Source organism: Lepisma saccharinum, chromosome 9 (assembly GCF_977018435.1).
Source record: "Lepisma saccharinum chromosome 9, izLepSacc3.1, whole genome shotgun sequence".
NCBI classification, from domain to species: Eukaryota; Metazoa; Arthropoda; class Insecta; order Zygentoma; family Lepismatidae; genus Lepisma; species Lepisma saccharinum.
Genome location: NC_139237.1, coordinates 10,643,466 through 10,660,593, shown reverse-complemented (window position 1 = coordinate 10,660,593; position 17,128 = coordinate 10,643,466).

Below are 17,128 nucleotides of genomic sequence, written 5' to 3'. Positions count from 1 at the left end.
CTTCCATATTTTCTCGATTAAATATGTATCTCGATATTTTGTTTTACTAAGTTCCTCTTCATAGAATCTCCCTTTCAATATTTTGTTATGATTATCTTTTATGATATATGTATTTCTATTCACTGCTAAAACTTGAACCACTGAGAGTAACTCCGTACTATAATTTTTACTGAATCCCTTCTCGAATTAATGTTTATATTTACTAACCCTTACCTGATCCCCTATTTCAAACTTTGGCTTCTTGGTAGAATATTTATATTTTTGACAATAAACAGTAGAAATCAATCGTTGCTCATCAGATTTGGTTACCTCAGTAGGTTGCATGTGAATAGTATTGTGTACTGTTTTGTTGTAATCATGGACTATCTTGGGTAAAATTTGCACCCACTTATAGTTGCCTTGTAAAGTGAATTGTCTCCACATGCAATTTTTTAATGTTGTGTTCAATCATTCCACTATACTAGCTTTCAGATCACTGTTTGTAGAATAGTGTTTAATATTATGTTGTTGCATTAACGTAGCAAATGTAGAATTGTAAAATTCTTTCCCTCTATCTGTCTGTAAATATTTTAGTATCCTTCCCTCACTAAATATCGAATTAAAATCGTCGCTAACACAAGCACCAGCCTTTGATTTTAACATGCATATTTGCTAAAGGTATCAATAACTGTAAGCATATATATGTAACCATGATTTATCTTATCCAAATATTTAAAGGTCCCCTTGGGGGGGCTTTCTCAATTAGATCATCCTGAGACAAATCATTTACACCTCTTGTTACTACACTTAATCGCTTGTAATTGCGACGGGCTGGTTTGTGTAATTCATGAACTATATCTTGTCTTGACATCGAGTTCGAAGTGAGAATATGCCATAAATTGGATTGTCCTCAGGGTATAACCGCTTTATGTCAAATACTAGCTTGTCAAATATTTCAATAACAAAAAACTGATAATTGTTCGTCGTCATGTACTTTATATTTATTTGTAGACTCATCACAGTATACAATAGGTATTTGAACTGGCTTGTGTATACCATCTTTTCGCACTATAGTAAACTGAAGAACTTCAATATGTTTTCCATGTTTTAGAAAAATAAAATTCAGAAATCGTAAACTACCATCAACAAAAAATCCATGTACCTGAGTGTACGGATATAATTTGTAAACATTGCCAGCATTGGCGTACGCCCAGTGCCCTCGAGCATTCGGAACACTTTGTAACCTAGCAATTCTCATACAATAAAATTGACGAGTATCTACGTCATCTAGTCTGCTCAATACCGATTCCAATTGTTCGTTGATAGTACGAACCAACTCATCGTAGCTAGGTTTGATTTTTACATCAACATATAGTTGTTTATATTCCTCTTTGAGATCGTGAAGTTGAGTAGCAAAACCTGATAAAGCAGATTCTTGACTTGCTCAAGAGTGGTAATTTGTAACGTAATATTAGAAATATTCTCCTCTAATTTTCTACAAGTTTCAATTTAGAACACTTGATAGCAAGATCGTGTACTTGACTTCTGATTTCTGTAAATAATGCATGTAGATCGTTAATTATTTGATTGTTGTGGAGACTAGCAACAGTTTCCCTGATTTGCACAATTTCTGCTTGAATGTTTTTGATATCCTCAGACTTTAAAATTCGATGTACTGCTATCCCATAGCTCTGATTTCCTGAGAAGTAGGCAAAGCAGCTACAGTATTCTGAAGTGTGGTAAGAGTTAATTTTATAGCATCGAGTTCTGTTGCATCAGCTGCATTTTTCAAAATTTCTTGCAGTTGCGTTATGTCATCCTGCGTAGGTGTAGACTGTTGCAGTGTCTCTAATTTAGTCTGAATGTCGTCAATAAGATGATGGAAATGCGATAATTCTGATTCAGTATTCAAGCTTTCAAGCTTAGTAACTTGCTGTTGAACTATAGCTAGAATATCAGTAATGCTAGGCAGTTTCGATTCCAGAGTTTAAAGTACACTTGTTACCTCATTTCTCATAGTTTCCATAGTATCTTCTATGTGAGCTATGGTACCTTGTATCTTCCCAAAATCTTCATAAACCTCCAACTGTAATTTGATGCCGGCAACGCTCCGAGCAATAGCATTTAATTCAGAGGATGAAGGTAAATTATAAATAAAATCTTCCAATGTCTGTAGTTTCGATTGAACATCTGTTATTACTGTACGCAGTTCATCTGTCTGTAATTCAAATTTTATACTTTGCAATGTAGGAACTTCGAAAGATTGAAACTGTTCTTGCAATTTAGCAATACTAGTATTTACCTGCTCATATTCTTCTTGAGTTTTGATATTCTGGATGATGGTTTGCTTTCGGTACGAATACTATTTGCCTTGTCATTTAATTTCTGTTTCAACTGTTCGGTATTCGTTCTCTGGATTTGTCTTAATTTATCAAATTATTTTTTCAAGTTGGCAATATTCTCTTCTAAGTTCTGAAGATTATAAATTGAAGCTAAATTAGTATATTTCTCAAGCAAGGATTTGAGTTCTCCATCAATTTTTACTGTAGGATCAATCAGTTGAGTTTGAAGATTTGTAATCTCTGCTTGAATATTTAGAAATAGCGAATTCTGTAATATTAATAAATCTGATTTCAGTCTCTTTAGACGTGCATCTAAACTAGCAATCTCGCTTGAAATATCTGGAATCTCCTGTCGCCTTCTATTACCAAATATATCCATGTTTTTTTTTTGTTTTTAGGTATTTTATATATTAATAAGAGGATAGAGTATTCTTATTTCGATAAACAGAGGAATCAATTTATCATACTCTCCAATTCTCTCAGCATACAAAAATTCATCATCATAAGACGTATCAGGAAGTAATGTACTATGTTTATATATATACAATTTTGTATTTTTTCAGGATTTATACCCGAGACACCAGGCGCAGTTGCGAGCTGTGGTAATCACATCACCACGGAGTGTTTTGTGTATCATGCAATAACAACAATTGCAAGGGACACGTGAGATAGGAGATATCCACGAACGAACAAATGTAAACATGAGGTGTTTGTTGCCTCGTTTCGAACATGCAGACAGCAATGTTATTACAATTTATTTGAAAATTTTTTGATATACTAGGAACATGCGAATGAAAAACTCTATTTCTCTTCAGTAGTGTAAACCTATTGGTTTTACGCACTCCTTGTAGGTATGCCTAGTATTTAACCTCAGTTGTTACATATTTTGATGATTTTGATGATTTTTTTTATGGATTTTATTGCGTTCGACGATGTTCTAGCAATATGGTTTGCTTAATCTTATTTTTGAACCCTCTTCTTTGTAGGTATGCCATGATCTTACGTGATATAACTTAACCTATTCACTTTTTTGCAGCCTTTTACGGGTTAAAATAACCTAGAAAGTGTAAAATGGTTGTTTCTACGCAACCCTTGTAGGTGGACCTAGTATTTAACCTCAGTTGTTAGTTTGATGATTTTCACGATTTTAATAGATTTTGTAGCATTTGACGATGTTCTAGCCCTATTTTTTGCTAAATCTTATTTTGGGGCCTTTTTTTGTAGGTGGGGCCGTCAACGTAAACGCCTACGATGTATTTGGAGGCCTTATTTTTTTTTGTAGGTGGGTTCAATCAACGTAAACGGCTACGATGTATTTTTTATGATGTGTGAGCCGCCCACCCCTTTTCACGATGTATGTCGTGGAATTGGTTCAATGCCCCTCACTACTTTTGGAGGAGCCACAGTGGGGGCACTCAGTGTTGCCAACTTACTCCACAAAAATTTCACAATATGATATTTCACAGCCGAAACTAACCTACAACTAGAAGTTGGCAACACTGACTAGTACCAGAAAGTTGCTTCACAAACCTTTTTTTAAATACATTTTGCCATATGATATTTCACAGGCGAGGCTAAACTACAAATAGGAGTTGACAGCGCTAACTACGATCTATGCTGTAATATTTTGTAGCCTTCTAAGATGATAAGTATGCAGTAAGGTGGAGAGTTGGTGACAAATTACTATGATCGAACACATGCTAACTGGCAAGAGTGGTTGTGGTGCAGTTTTGATGCTCTTGTTAACACTCTCTCCTCTGTCTTTTCTAGCATACTGATCTATTGCATGATAACCAAACCTTTAAGGAGGCTCATCTCTTGTAATGACATGGAAGGAAACAAGCATACCTCTGTCCCCTACATGTATGTAATGCGATTTGGGGGAAGGGGGCCAATTAACCTTATGGCAGGCAATGTTTCTATAAAATAACAATGCCTATGAACTCTCTCTCTCTCTCTCTCTCTCTCTCTCTCCCTAGCCTTCTTAAACCCGAAGGTTCATGGCTGCAGCAACACAATCCTTCCATCTTTCCCTATCTTGAGCAAGTTCTATATACTCTTTTCCATCCCTACCGATTTCACTTAGGTCCATCTCAACGTTGTCCCTCCATCTTCGTCTTGGCCTTCCTACAGGTTTCTCACCATCAGGTTTCCCAACAAAGAATCCTGTAAACTCCACTTTTCTCTCCCATTCGTGCCACATGGCCTGCCCACCTAAGTCTTCTTGATTTAATTATTCTAATAATATCTGGACATGAATACAAATTATGTAGTTCTAAATTATGTAACCTTCTCCACTCACCTGTCTCCTCATCCCTTTTAGGTCCAAAGAATTTCCTAAGGATCTTATTTTCAAATACTCTCAATTTATGTTCCTCTTTCATTGTAAGGGACCAAGTTTCACATCCATATAATACTACAGGCAAAATTACTGTTTTGTATATTTTAACTTTTAGTTTCTTAGATATTAAACAAGAAGACAAAAGTATATTAGATATTAAACCAGAAGACAAAAGTTTATGAAGAGAGAAGTAACATGCATTTCCTGAATTAAGCCTACTTTTTATTTCCTCTTTAATATAATTTTCATTTTTAATATTACTCCTAAGTATTTGAATTTGGAAACTGGTTCAAACGAGTTGTTAACAATAATTACATTTTGATTATTATCTAACACTTGGTTTCGGCCTGTAAGCATATATTTATTTTTCTCTTTGTTAACTTACAAACCTATCTCTTTAGCAGTTTTGAAAAATATTTTATCATTATTCTTAATTGTATTCACATCATCCGCCAGTAAGTCTACATCATCTGCATATGCTAACAACTGAGTCACACCATTTAATTTTAGTTCTTCTTTAGTTTCTTTTACCTTCCTTACAGCATATTCTAAGGCAAAATTAAAGAGCAATGGAGATAATGCATCTCATTGTTTTAACCCATCATGAATTGTAAATTTGTTAGACAAATTAATACCCACACGAATTTTACTTTCTGTTTCACTGGTGCATAATTTTATCATACTAACAAGCTTCTTAGGTATTCCAAACTCTACTAATATATTATATAACATATCGCTTTTGACCGAATCATATGCTTGTTTGAAATCAATGAATAGCTAATAGACATTTCGATTATATTCCCACTTTTTTCAAGTGTCTGTCTGATGTGAAAAAATTGATCTGTAGTTGATCTGTTACGTTTAAATCCACATTGATAATCACCTACAATTTCATTAACATATGGGGTTTCTCTTGTTAAAATAATGTCAGATAATATTTTCTATCTTGTTGAGAGTAGAGAATTTCCACGGTAATTATTGCATTTCATTTTATCACCTTTTTTAAACACAGGAACAATTATGAATTCTTTCCACTGTTGAGGGATTTCATCTTTATTCCATATTAAGCAAATTAATTTATGAATTTCACATATTAATGAATTTCCACCATATTTAATTAACTCAGCTGGTATTAAATCAATGCCAGGTGCTTTGTTATTCTTTATCCTTTTAATAGCATCTAAAACTTCAGTCAAGTTATATTCTGGAACTAAAGGTTCTGCTGTGTGGACTTCATTTACTTCTGATTTATCTCCTACATGAACATTTAAAAGGTCATTAAAGTAGTTCTTCCATCTATTTAGAATATCGCTTGGGTCAACCACTGTCTTTATCTTTTATCGAATTTACTTTAGGTTCCCACCCCTTTCTAAACTCATTTACACCTTTATATAAATCTCTGATATTTTTATTTTTGCTGTTTGTTTCAATTTCGTTAATTTTGCTTCTCAAGTAATCTCTTTTTTTACTTCTAAACGTGCGGTTAACTTCTCGCTTTATTCTATTATAATTGTTTAGATTTGTATCATCAGAGTTATTTAACCACCTAAGTCTAGCCTGATTTCTTATTTCTATTAGATTATGACATTCATTATCAAATCATGGCTTACTTTTTTTCGGTTTATGGTATCCTACACTTTCTTTAGCTGCTGATTCTATTGCATTATGAACTCTGTTTTGTAAATTTCCGAGCATAGGTTGTATTCATATTTTTACTTATCTTGGAGTGTACATCACACATCTGCAAACAGATTTTGGCTAACTCCTACCGTTTAAGAGATAAACCTACTTCCGGTCGCTATTTTGGATTTCCGAGCATAGGTTGTATTCATAGTTTTACTTATCTTCGAGTGTACATTACAAATACGCAAACAGATTTTGGCTAACTCGTACCGTTTAAGAGATAAACCTACTTCCGGTCGCCATTTTGGATTTCCGAGCACATGTTGTATTCACACTTTTACTTATCTTCGTGTATACATTACAAATCTGCAAACAGATTTTGGCTAACTCGTACCATTTAAGAGATAAACCTACTTCTGGTCGCCATTTTGGATTTCCGAGCATAGGTTGTATTCACACTTTTACCTATCTTCGTGTGTACATTACAAATCTGTAAACAGATTTTGGCTAACCCGTACCATTTAAGAGATAAACCTACTTCCGGTCGCCATTTTTAATTTCCGAGCATAGGTTGTATTCATACTTTTACTTATCTTCGAGAGTGTATTACAAATCTGCAAACAGATTTTGGCTAACCCGTACCATTTAAGAGATTAACCTACTTCCGGTCGCCATTTTTAATTTCCGAGCATAAGTTGTATTCATACTTTTACTTATCTTCGAGTGTACATTACAAATCTGCTACAGATTTTGCCTGCTTCTCTCCGTTTTAGAGATATTCCAAAAGAAAAAAAATATATATATATAGTTGATAAGCGACAACAACAGACCCAACTATATACAAATGTGGGGTGTAAGGGGTGACCTTCCACGTAGTACACTAATATGCCAACCTCACTTCCACGTTAGTACACCTTGGACTGAAGACTAACGAGGCTCTGGCGACTGGCCCCAGAGACAGTATAATTTTGTTTGTGTTGTCCTGTGTTTTCTCCTTCTTGCTGCTGAGTGTTCTTTGCAGCCTCGGCTTTTAACGAAAGTCAGAACATTTTAATATTTTATGATATTAATTAAGCAACGTTAGAGTTGTTATGTGAAACGGTAAGGTGCTGGACCCCGTATAGTGTGACGGGTGCAAAATAGCCTTAGTGCTGACGCACCCAAAATTTTAAAATCAAAATAAAGTATACACAAATGTCAGAACTGGATGAATGCTTCAGGGGGACAAGTCACTTTTTTCAGTACGTCAACATTTTTTAACTTCTTTGCCAGTGAATGGGTTAGGTGACTTGCAAAGACGAAGGCCTTCTAACAACACGAACTTAGCTTATGACGGCGTAATTCGCTAAAATATCTTTAAATTTGCATATTTCTCATACCGCCGTATCTTGTTCTATAAGAGCTCTTCAAGAAAATTGCCAATTAGTGAAAATTCATTGAGCAACAACAGAAAAAGAGGTGCTAATAGGGAACAAGCATACAGTGATATGAGAATATACAAATTGTCGGTTTCTTCGATTCAGACAGATGGATCGAATTGAAACTGGGATATTTTGCATTTTTTTATATGATAGCTAAAATAACAGAGATTTTGATTGGCTAATAATTTATACCTGGTGTTTTGTGATTGGTTCAAGTAAGCAAGATTTCTATTGGCACTATAAATCTATATAAGTCAGAGCACAGTGCTGATTTCTCACCTTTGCTGGATCACCAGAGGAACCCACATCGCTGGGGGTAGAACCTGAACGGGCTCCACCAAAGTATAGGAGACTAGAAGCATATAATTTGGCGAAAAAAAAACAAGTAAGTTCATGGAGTTTTTCATAGGGAATAGTATTATCAGGTTGAATTTTATGTTGGTGATATCCCATTAAATTTTATGTAAAAAATTATAAATTTTATATAAATAACATATCTGAAATTTCTATCGTATGTTTGCTCATATTTTAAAGCTTATAAAAAAATGGAATCACCTACCTGTTTTACTCGTAAAAATGATAAGATCGAATGTGTCACTTGTGGGAAACTAATTTCAAACAATAATTTATCGATACATAAAACAAGGTGTAACGGAGCAAATCGTTTGTTATCTTCTAAAGCATGTGCTCAATGTGGAGAAGAAATTAGCATTCCAAATCCAAGTAGACATTTGAAAATTTGCAAACCATCGACCGGAGAAGGAAGATTGAAAAGAAAAATTGATTATTCTAAAGCTGAAGCTTCTGCCCCAAAAAAATTCTATTAAATAATAAATATAAACCTGTTAGGTCTGCATTTAATTGTCGACTTCAGGATTTATCATTTACGTCGGAAGCAGGCCGTGACATTCCTAGTTTCTTGCTTGAAACAAAAACTTTCGTAACGAATACTTTGAAAAGTAATCTTGAAAATAATTCCATAAAAGTATACGTTGATTTATGTTCCGAATATGAGAAAGTCGATGGTACAACAAAAGTTTTTTATCATCGTACCAAACACCAGGATCTTTATAAGGCATATGTTGAAAATTTGGACGTTTTTACTATAATCTGTCAAATAAGTTGATTATGAAACATGACACTTTCTAGGCTAAGGGGTCGGGATGGTCTTTATGTGGTAGTTCTCATATATTAACCGTTCACGTGAACAAATTCATGCCTTTTCTGCATCGAGTTACGTCCCTCTACCACCTAACATTCAAAGCAAGAAAGCAGTGTTAAGTATTCAAAATAATGACTCAAAATGCTTTCTTTGGTGCATCTTGGCAGCTCTGTATCCTGTTCATTTGAAAAATCATCCAGAGCAAGTTTATCATTACAAGCAGTACGAGACAGTTTGAAAATATAATGTCTAGCATTGAATACCTCGTGGCATTGTCAGACATATCAAAGTTCGAGTCGCGCGAACGAGATTCTGATGGAAAACACATTGCTATAAATGTATATTCTTATACGTCAGAGAAACGTCTTTTGCATCCCATCAGGATAAATGATATCAGCGATAATAATGCTCATATAATTAATCTTCTTTTAATTTCAAACAACAATATTCACCATTACTGCCTTATTCGCTCACTATCACGACAAATCAGAAGTCAAGCAATGAAGTATGCAAATAACATCTAGGTTTTTCCAAGGTGTTTGACCATGTTTAATGATCGAATATAATTCAATCACCAAATATATACCGCACGGCAAATTGCTTACGAAAAACGTGTCGAACATGATATATATTGCGGTGACAACAAACCAGCTCGAATGTTGATGCCCAAAAAATACGAAGTTTAGGAATTCAAAATGTACAAGGCTTTGTTTGATCATCCAGACATTATCGTCGCAGATTTTGAATCATTTCTGAAGCCACTGTCCACCTGCAAACCAAATCCAGAAATTTCCTCCACAAAGCCATACCAGCTTCATGAACAAAAGAGTTTTGGTTACATTGTTATACGATAAGATGAAATAAATGAACCATATGTATACCGTGGACCGAATGTTATCGACACTTTTTTGAAAAGATGGAAGAGGAGGTTGAGAAAATTGGCAGCTTCTTGCAGTTAATAAAAAAGGATTAATTTGTTGACAACACAGGAACAAACAATATTTGAGGAAACTGTTGAGTGTCCAGTGTGCATTCAATACTTCAGAAACGAGAATCGTAAAGTGTTTCACCATTCGCACACGGACGGTCGTTTCATCAGCTGAATCTGTAATGCTTGCAACCTCAAAATTCAAAGGCCCAAATTTGTCCCCATATTTTTTTCATAATGGATCGAATTACGATTTACATTTCTTAATTCGGAAACTTGGAAATGACACACACAAAAAATATATTCTTGCTCAAAATGAAGAAAGATACATTTCTATAAGCAAGAAAGTTAAGATTTCGGGGACAAACAAAACCATAGACATGAGATTTCATGACTCGTACAGATTTCTCTCTGCAAGTTTGGACACTCTAGCAAGTAAACTCTGTGACGAACAATTCAAAATTACGAAAGCTACTTTTCCCAAGATAGATATAAAACTGATTATAAGTAAAGGGATTTATCCGAATGAATACGTAAACAATGAATCTAAATTTAATGACGACACTCTCCCTCCTCAAAAGGAATTCTTCAGTCAACTGAGAAAAGCAGGAATTTCGGACAAAGAATACGAACATGCACAACTGATGTGGGATAAACTAGAATGTAAAACATTCGGACATTATCACAACGCATACTTGAAATTAGACGTAACAATACTTGCGGATGTTTTTCAAGCATTCAGGAAAACGTCAAAGTCTATTTACAAGTTGGACCCTGCGCATTTCTTCAGCCTCCCGGGATTAGCGTGGTCTGCAATGTTGTGGCAAACTAAAATTAAGTTAGAATTATTATCAGATGTAGACATGTTTCTCTTCATCGAGAGAGGGATTCGAGGTATGATGGTAGAATGTGCACAGAGACATGCAGAAGCCAACAACATGCACATGTAAGAAAAATATGATTCGAATAAGCCCTCGAATTACATTTTTTACATCGACGTTAAGAATCTCTATGGATATGCTATTGTACAGAACCTTCCTTATGGAGGTTTCGAATGGATAGAACCAACTTCCATAAATATTATTGATTTTGACGATTGTGAATTTGGTTTCATTGCAGAAGAATATATTTAATTTCCAGACAATTTGCATGATATTTTTTCCTATTTACCACCGTCACACGAACTTAAATGTCCACCTAATTCTAATCAACGCAAGCTTTTATTAACTTTAGAGAAAAAAGAAAGATATGTTCTCCATTACAAAAGTCTACAGTTTTTGATTGCGATGTGTGTTAAAGTATTGGATATTAGAAGAGCCCTCAGGTTTAAACATTCCGAGTGGCTTAAGCCGTACATTGAAACAAACACACAACATAGAAAAGTTGCCACTTCCGATTTAGACAAAGATTTTTTCAAATTGATGAACAATGCTGTATATGGCAAGACAATGGAGAACGTGAGAAATCACGTGGACGTGAGATTGGTTTCAGATGAAAATAAATGCAGTAAGTGGGTGGCTGATCCTAGATTTAAATCACGAAAAATTTACCACGAGAATCTCTCACTTTTCAATCTCGATATAAATTTGAAAAAATTCCGAAAACAAATTTGTGTGGTAGCAACAGTTTTAGATTTATCGAAACTTCACATGTTTCAATTTTACTACAATGTTATGCATCCTTTCTACAACGATAGCATTTCATTACTTTACATGGACACCGACAGTTTTATTTATAGCATTAAAACATCCAATACATATGAAGATGTAAAAAATCCGTTCTTGCTTGATTATTATGATACTTCTTCCTGCCCTCAACCGAACAGATTTGGAATTCCATTTAGTAACAAAATAGTTCTAGGTAAATTAAAAGACGAATGTAACGGTGACATCATTCTCGAGTTTGCCGGCTTGCGTTCCAAAATGTATATATTTAGAACTGAGAGCAGCATCACGAATAAAGCTAAAGGTGTTTGTAAAAATACTGTACAAAACAAACTTTCATTTCAAGACTATATTGATTGTGTGAAGGAATTGACGAAGAAACTAATAAAATAATCCAAAGTGTAGACCATGTGATTACAACAAACAAAGTTAGGAAAGTAGCATTAGATCCACATGATGATAAAAGTGCGTTGGGGCACTATCGTTTAGATAGTAGTAAGAAATACATACAATGCACTTAAAAAAAGAATCATACACATACAAAAAAAATATTATATCATACAAAAAGAGGCTGGCAAATATTTCTATCAACACAAGCATATATATATTTGTGCTGTCTAATGTGTTTGTGTTTGTCTTGTGTAGTAGTTCCTCCATTCATATTGGGGGTTAGGCGTAGAGCTGACAACTCTGCACTGTAAAAAGCCATGTCAAGAATCAGCAATATAAGGCCATGGATGTTCCCAAGGTAAAATATTCCGGAGGTAAAATAGTCCCCCGTTCGGATCTCCGGGTGGGGACTACTTTGAGAGGTCCCTGGACTAAGGATAAGATCTACGTTAGGAATAAGAAAAATATTAAATTAGGCACCTGGAATGTTCTGAGCCTTTACCGGCCTGGGGCATTTCAGTGTACAGTTAATGGACCTAAGGGAAATCGGTAGGGATGGAAAAGAGTATATAGATCTTGCTCAAGATAGGGACAGGTGGAAGGCCTGTGTTGCTGCAGCCATGAACCTTCGGGTTTAAGAAGGCTAGAGAGTTAGTTTTAGTTAGTTACACAAGCATATAAAATAACCATGCCTATGAACCTGTTTGGCTTCAGGAAGAAGGCTATGGAAGTACCCGTCCAGCCTACGTCGTCGTCGAGCTTCAACGAAATCCTGCCTTCCATGCTATCTAAACTTAACGATCTGTTAATCATTTACTTCAATAGCATTCTGAACCAGTAGGACAAGGATGTGTTCAAAACTTTCTATGTATTCAACAACAACTTGAATTATTACCAGTTTCTCATCCCTGGCAAACTTAAGTTCAACATGAACCCTGAGAACGAAAGGGAGGTCAAGGTTTTCTCTGGCAAGAACATCTATCGCATCAAGCATGATAGGATGGATCCGACTACAACGTACGATGTGTCTGCTGGCGATCGCCTGTACGTGGAGCTCTTGGACGACTATGATAAAATCATCCCTCTTTTTATAGAAATGAAAATCACCTACCCTATAATAAATAAACATAGCAACAATGCCTAACGATATTTTTGGTCACACCAAGCGCGATGATCACAGCGACGAGCTTCTGATGCTTGACGTCAGGGTCAAGACGCTGAGAAGCGACCTTCAAGCTCTGCAGTCCACTCTCAACTCCAGCCTCCAGTCAGACATAGCTATCTTGCAGTTTCAGTGCCTAGACCCCGTACTCAAGATCGACACCGAGCTCAAATCGATGCTGAAAAAATACACCGACCTCGCGTCAATAGACAACCCCGAGAACGTGGCACTGAGTGTAGGCAAGCTCCAAAACGAACTTGTGAAGCTGCAGCAAACGCATACCTCCGATGTAGAACAGCTGAAGCGAAACTTGCAAGACCAAATGAGCACCATCCAAACTGAACTGCAAACCATTATCCAGAGCATCAAGACTCAAGAAGACTACGATGGCGTGAACTCCAGTATTGCCGAATTGCGTGAACTGTTTCAATCTATCGAAATTCCTACGTTGGAAAGCATCAAGGTTGAGCTTCAGACGGACGCTTTGCATGCAGCCATCAACGAGGTTAAAACTAAACTCCAAACGCTACAGGACTTCATCGACAATCTACCTTCGTCCAGCGAGCTGAACGCCATTGCCCGTAGCGTGGCCAACATAAAACTCCAACTTGGGACCTACGAGGATTTCGAGAAGCTGCAAGGCACCCTAGCCCATATTGGGGATTCTCTCCCCGTCATCAAAAATTATCTGGCAATCGTACACGAAGCACTGGAATCCAAACTGCCTGGCATCAGGGAGACTCTGCCCATTGTCCAATAGCAGATCACCAAGTTGGAAAATCTAAACACCGAATCAGAGTTGTCGCATTTTAATTATTTGATCGACGACATACAGACTAAGTTGGAAACTTTGTAACAATCCACCCCTACCCAGGACGACATAACGCAATTACAAGAAGGCATACGCGCTGCTGCTGCTGCTGCCTCAGAGTTGGACGCGATGAAAAAAGCTTTGGAATCGCTCCAAAACACGGTGGCCACCCTGCCTACCTTGCAGGAATTGAAAAGCGTGAAGAGGGCTCTCAACCGAATACTCAAATTCGACGACATCAAAAACATCCAAACCGAAATTGAATTGTTTCGGGAGTCTATTGCAACTCTGCCTACCAACCAGAACATCAGCGAGCTACATGGCTTGTTTGCGGAGATTAGAACCCAGGTCCACGCCTTCGCAACCCAGAGCTCCAAGTTGACACTCGTGGAAAGTCTACAGCAGATTATCGCCAATGTGAAAGAGCAAATTGGCAGCATCCAGGCAAGCCAGGAATCTGCTATAGCTAATTTCAGCACCCAACTATATGAGTTAAACGAAAAATTCAAGAGGCTTATTGTCGATGTTAAGATCAAGCCCGATTACGACACTGTTTTTCATGTTATCGAGGAGCATCTGGAATCGGTGAACGGTAGATTGGAAGATGTGGAGAGCGAGGTTCGAACCAATGTGACCAATCTGAACGCCAGCATCGAAAAACTCAAGTCCACTGTTGTTATCGAACTGTACAGCATTTCAAACAGGGAATTTTCTTCGCCCTTCAATCCAGGTCCCAAACTAGTAGACACAAAGAGACAGTTCACAAACATTAATTGGGGTTCACCAAAACCTAAAAAACTCACTTTCTCTCCACGTTCCGCGCCTCATTTATTGCGCTGACGATGTTTCACAGCGAAGAAAACCGCACCAAAACCTCAAAAACTCACTTTCTCTCCACGTTCCGCGCCTCATTTATTGCGCTGACACAGCGTGATGAGTAAATGCACTTTCTCATCCTTGAAGGATGAATGCACCTTATCGTAATTTTCCAAGTCCGGGACCAATGTTTATAAATCGTGACCTTTGTAAACCTCTCTCGGAACGATGTGCCACACACACACGCGCGCGAGCGCCTCTCATTATTTCTGTATTGTGACGTGTTTTTTTTTTTATTTCAAGCAAACAAACAAATAATAATTGTTTTTTTTTCACATGTATGTATGTACGTAATGCGATTTAGGGGGAAGAGGGGGTCAAAAAATTTTGAACTTACGGCTGGAAAAATATTTTCTATAACATGTTTTCGTTCGAGGGAAATTCATAGTGTAAATAAACATTAATAGTGTAAATATATATATACTTATTGTATTTAGTTTTTCGGTATCGAAAAAAGCGACTGTCATATCGTATTTGAAAATATTACGCTTTTGCCTGTGGACATCTAGAAACGACAATTTCGTTCCCTCTCTCTGCGTGTGCTAATGACACAAATTCAATAATAGGTAGGCTTTAGTACGACGGAAGTTATACTTCCTGGCTTTTCAGCAGCTGAATTCCTCGCTGGCGTTTTGTTCATGTTTCATACAGATGATGCTATCTGTACAGCAGGTTGTTAACATCAGCTCTGGCAACTGTTGAGAAATAGTGACGTCAGTTAACAGCATTGGTAGCAGTGATGCGATGCGATGCATTAACTTGTGAATTTTCGAACTCGCAAAATGATGTGGCTGAAATGTAGGGGAAGAATTTTCTAGAGCAGATTGTCTCGGATTTCTATTGGTCCACGTTGCGTTGGCTAACATATCACTTTTGACCTCATTAGAAAACCGTATAAAACTTAAAGCGCTAGTGTAGAACGTTCTGTTTCATTTTGAACGTCGGTGAAGAGCATTTCTGCAGGATTTCGAAAAGTAAGTAACTTTGTTTCTTAGCTTGCATGGGGATGCCTTTGATTTATAAGTACGGCATTGCTTTTGTGAGTTGATTCTTGAAACGAGCCTAACAGACTTAAGGGATTGTGGAAGGAAGGGAACTTCCTGAAAAACCTAACAGCCCTTATGTATTGTGGAAGAAAATATACTCACAAAACATGCAAAAAGAGAGAGAATATAGAAAGTGTTTCATGTCTCTCTCTGCTTTATATATTTGAAGCATGCATCTTGGTAGCTGGAATATCTTTTTTCTTCTGTGTGCCGTTGTTGTTGGTAGGAAAATATGTGTGCGGGGCATATTTAAAAAAAAAATGTGTTAAATTGTTAGAGGAAGGCAAGAAAATGGAGGAGAGTTGTGTGTGTTTGATATCTAGTGGAAGTACTGATTGATTGATTTGATGTTTTAAGTCAATTTTATGCACAGTAAGGCTAATCGGGACTGGCCCTACAGTTTCAAGAACCACTTGTGCCTCCACAGGGTATCGAACCCGAGATCTCTTGATTACAAGGCAACGACGTTTTTTTTGTTTTGTTTTTTTTGCTGCGCCATCGCAGAGGCTAGTGGAAGTACTGATTGATTTGATGTTTTAAGTCCACTTTATGCACAGTAAGGCTAATCGGGACTAGACGTTTTCCAAGACATTGATTTTCTCGGCTCCTTTGGGACCTAGAACCATGTAACTTTTGTCTATGTATATACCAGTACTTGCCCGACCCTGTGGCCGAATGGTTAGCACATCGCGCTGCGACGCCAAGGGTCCCGGGTTCGAATCCCGGTCGGGCTTGGTTGTTTGTGAATGTCCATTCATCAATTTCATCATTTCATCACTCATCCCCATCTTCGCAAATTAGCCAAGAGGCACAAAACGCGAAGTAAAATAAACTAAATCAATCAATCAATCAATATACCAGTACTTTTCCTACATGGTCACTCACCTTACAACCCACCCGATCAAAAAAATAAAATTTACCCCCTTCGCGCATGCGCACATGTATAAATTTAAAATATAGGCTCGATATTGAAATAAAATATTATTTTTTCCTCCTCCTCTCTCTCTGGCCAAGATTGCAAATAATTGCAGGAATAATACCATGATATTTTAGACTGTAGGTCCAGGTCACCCGAACCAGACAACATTTGAGTTGGTGTTTTTTAAGTCCACTTTATGTGCAGTAAGGCTAATCGGGACTAGACCTACAGAGTTTTAAAGTGTTATCCGAACCACTTGAGCCTCCAGCGGGTATCGAACCCTTGAATACAAGCCTACCACTGAGCCAAAGGGAAGGCCCCAGACGACATATTTGCACTACAACAAGCAAAAATAAATTCATATCTGTGCACATGGGAAGTCCAATACATAGTTGGTAATGTGTGATGTGATCAGCACCAAACATTTAATTTTTATGTATGTATATTTAAGTTCCGTGTTTGCC